Raw genomic sequence first — 4,365 nt, forward strand, 5'->3', positions numbered from 1 at the left:
GGAGGTTCAGCGGGGGCTGCCCTTCAAATGGGGTCTGGCTCCCCTCTCTGAGCTCGGAGGACGGGAAGGAGCTAAGTCACCTGCGATGGCTGGAGGATTGTTTCTGTGGACTTGGGCAGTATGACCGTGGCAGGGAAATCCGGGAGGAGGGAACGTAGACAATTCCCTTGGGATTTGGGCGTGTGGAGCAAACTCTTCTGGTCCCTTGCTCTGGAGTTGGACACATTTTCAGGAAAAGGCGACATGGTTGTCCTGAAGGCCAGGACACCGTGGCACAGAGCTCCCTGAGGCCGGCACGCATTTGGTTGGATGAATATGAGGAGCAGTATTTTTCCTTAAGACCTGATCTGGCCCTAACCATTTGGCTCAGTGAATAGAGCGTCGGCCTGGGGACTGAAGGGTCCCAGGTTCAATTCCAGTCAAGGGCACATGCCCAGGTTGTGGGCTTGATCCCCAGTAGGGGGCATGCAGGAGGCAGCCAATCAATGATTCTCTCTCATCATTGATGATTTTACCTCTCTCTTCCTCTTCTTTCCTCTCTGAAATCATTAAAAATATATATTTTGTAAAAATCTGATCTAAGGACAAGAAGTTATGGAAATGTCAGTGAGCGTGCCGAATTGAGGAAGACGTTAGATTGTGAATCACTGAAGTGGTTTCTGGATAGCATTTACCCAGAGATGCAGATATCTCTGCCCACTGCCAAACCCCAGCAACCTGTTTATCAACAGAGGCCAAAGCGCCCCGATGTCCTTCTACATGGGAGGCTCTATCACCTACAGACCAGCAAGGTCTGGTGGCCCCGGGCCACCCAAGTCGGAAGGGACCACTTCAGGCATGTGACTTCAGTGACCCAAATCAGATCTGCCTTTATAATGAAGAGTCTGAACTGGTGTTAAGTAGCCTCCGTTGCCTGGATATGTTGGAAACTCAATCATCAGACCCACCATGACTCATGAAGTGCCATGGGTTAGGACAGGGGTGGGCAAACTTTTTGACTCGAGGGCCACAATGGGTTCTTAAACTGGACCGGAGGGCCGGAACAAAAGCATGGATGGAGTGTTTGTGTGAACTAATATAAATTCAAAGTAAACATCATTACATAAAAGTGTACAGTCTTTTTTTTTTCAGTTTTATTCATTTCAAACGGGCCGTAGTTTGCCCACGGCTGGGTTAGGAGGATCCCAGCAGTGGGCCTTTGGGAAGAGTAATCAGCCATCCCAGGTGTCCGTTGGACAGTGCCTGAGAGTGGCTGATCCACTGAGTCACAACGGCTACATTGCTATGGCGATCTGTGATACTCCTCTCAGCAATGGCATTTGGAAGGCTAAGGTGAATGTCATGGCTGGAATGGTGATTCATCATGCCTGTCCTGCTATGGGGATGCCACGGGAGATGAGCAGAGGTGAGAGCAGGCACACTGTCCATATTGGAGCACCAAGTGAGCATCCGGTGAAGTATATGTCACCAAGATGGTAAGGTTGTTTCTAGGCTGTTGCTAAGGAATCTCTTGCTTATGGTAGGAAACCAGAATAGAGTTTTTATACAAAGAGTCAGGTTTATACAGAAGAATAAAACCCAGGAAATTGCTAGGTCTATTCAAATTAGTTCATGCTTCTTTTTAATCCTCTTTAATAATGGAATGGTGTTTATCTGATCAGAATTTGTCGTGATTTCCTTCTTAGAAGATTTCAAAGCAGACAGTCAATTTTAAACAAACTGATTGAATCCACATGACTTTTAGCTTCAGAAGGCATCATTTATAAGATCATATTTAAGAGGCAGTTAACTGTGATAAATTATTTTGATGAATTATGGTACTATCAACATTTAAAATAACTGATCCTTTTAATTATTTACCTAAAAAAATGAACTGCCACTTGTCGCAATAAAATCAGCACTTCATGAGAATTTCAGCAAGGATGGACAGACGGGGGAGGAAAGAGGCAACAGGCACAGGTGGCAGGGAAGCCCCAGGGGAACACCAGGGTGCTGGGCAAGGAGGCTGTAAGACTCATCCCTGCAGGTGGGGAACAGCGTCCAATCTGCACGGGCAAGTGAATCAGGCACGCCTGGCACTCGGGGCAGCCCCAGCCCCAAGCAGGGTCCTAACGACCCCTTCAGACCAGGGTGCCAGCAGTTCCTACACTGTGCACGTCAGGCCGGGCATGATCCGAGCCAGCCTGCTTTACGCGATTATTTTCCTGATTGTGAATGGCACAGGCAGCATGGGGATGGAGTTTTCCAGGCTCGGCTGCCAGCCCTGGGGGCTCATCCGATACCAGGCTATTACCTCCTGATTACTTGACTTGGCAGTCAACCCACTCTGAGCTGCGCATCAGCAGCAGGAAGGCTGAGTGGGGAAGCTGGGGCTTGAGATTGCACTTGTCAATCACATGTCACACCAAAGGTGTACTGCGGGCTCCATCCCTGGCTCCGGAGATGGGGAAGGGTGGTCGGGGAGGGTGAAGTTGGGGGTCTCTGCTCTAATCTCAAGACTGGAGGGGTCCCCACAGTTGGTCATCGAATTTGAAGCTCAAAAAGAAAACTGAGGGATAAAGAGGTGAAGGGACTTGCCCAAGGTCACTTAGTCCCTTCAGGATGTGATAACAAACTACCGTAGAGTGGGCGGCTTACAAACAACAGAAGTTTATGTCTCACAGTTCTAGGCTGGGGGTCCGAGACGCCAGCAGACTCAGCGTCTGCTGACGGCCCACCTCTTGTTCATAGGTGGCCGTTCTTTCCTCTCTGTCCTCACGTGGCAGAGGGCCAAGGGAGCTGTCTGAGGTTTCTTAAAAGGCCATTAATCCCGTTTATGAGGGCTTCATCCTCACGACCTAATCACCCCAAAGGTCCCACTCCAAATACTATCACTTGAGGCTATTTTAACATATCGGCACTTAGAATTGGGGGTTGGAGGAGACACAAACGTTCAGCCTATAGCAGTCACAGGGGCTGTCAGTATGCAGACCATTGGGGAGGGCTGGGGCCCGGGACAGACCCTCTATCCCATGGAGGGTAAGGGCTCTGCCATCTTGGGGGCCTCTTCTCTCAAGATCAGAAGCCCTGATACTCTCCACCTGCAGGCTCTGACCCATCTAGTTTCTGGACAGATGCAGACCAGGGCAAGAAGGTGCTGAGATCTAGAAGCAGCCTTGACCTCATAAGCCCACATACCTCGGGAACCAGAGCACTGAGCCACCATGTGCCCATCAAGTCGATGGCTCCCCCACTCGCAGTCTGGGCCTAGGAAATTCTGCCTCACTGTTTGGTCAGTCAGGGCATCCGTGTGCAGTGGGAACACCTTCCATACTGAAAGGTACTGACAAACGGGCCAGATGTACACCCTGCCTGCACGTCAAGGCTCCTGGAGGCTATAGTTCAAGATGTTTCTCCTCTAGATACTAAGCTCCCCAGCAGGACTGTGGCCCGCACCTACCTGAGGAATAGGATTCTGCTCCCAGGCCCTCAACACAGCATGGCTCTGCATCCCCACCCTAGACTGTCAGCTCCATCAGGCAGCATCTTAAAGTGTCCTATTCATGGTGGTATCTCTTGCATCCAAACAGTGCCTAGTAGGTGCTCAATAAATCTTTTTTTTTTTCAAATAGAGTTCACATTCAATGTTATTTTGTATTAGTTTCCAATGTACAGCATAGTAATTAGACAATCATATACTTTTAGAGCAGTGGTTCTCAACCTTCCTAATGCCGTGACCCTTTAATACAGTTCCTCATGTTGTGGTGACCCCCAATTTCATTGTTACAAATTGAACATAATTAAAGCATAGTGATTAATCACAAAACAATATGTAATTATATATGTGTTTTCTGGTGGTCTTAGGCGACCCCTGTGAAAGGGTCTTTCGACCCCCAAAGGGGTCGCGACCCACAGGTTGAGAACCGCCGTTTTAGAAGGTGGTCCCCCAATATTCCCAGCACCCGCTTGAACCATACATAGTACAGTATTATTGGTGATACTAGAGGCCTCTCAGCCCAGCCTGCACCCTTTCTAATCCAGGACCCTTCGGGGGATGTCCAACTGCCAGTTTAGGCCTGATCCTGGGGACAGGGCCTAAATCAGCAGTCAATCATCCCTCTTACAATCCTGGACCACTGGCTCCTAACTGCTCACCTGCCTGCCTGCCTGATCACCCCTCACTGCCCCCCCTGCCAGCCTGATCGCCCCCAACTGCCCGCCCTGCCGGCTGGTTGCCCCACACAGCCTGCTGCTCCATCGTTTGGTCATCCCTCACTAACCCCCGTGCCAGCCTGGTCGCCCCACGCAGCCTGTTCAGTCGCCCGTTCAGTTGCGATGGTCACTTAGGCTTTTATATAGATATATTACCTATGATGATATTATATC

The 4,365-nt window shown here is 49.8% G+C and overlaps 1 pseudogene; it reads left to right on the top strand.

Annotated features, from left to right (window-relative positions):
* LOC102431965 overlaps positions 1-1,331 on the top strand; it is a 242,084-nt pseudogene extending 240,753 nt beyond the window's left edge.
* The last annotated feature ends 3,034 nt before the right edge of the window (positions 1,332-4,365 follow it).

Source organism: Myotis lucifugus, unplaced genomic scaffold, assembly GCF_000147115.1.
Source record: "Myotis lucifugus unplaced genomic scaffold, Myoluc2.0 scaffold_645, whole genome shotgun sequence".
Taxonomy (NCBI): Eukaryota; Metazoa; Chordata; class Mammalia; order Chiroptera; family Vespertilionidae; genus Myotis; species Myotis lucifugus.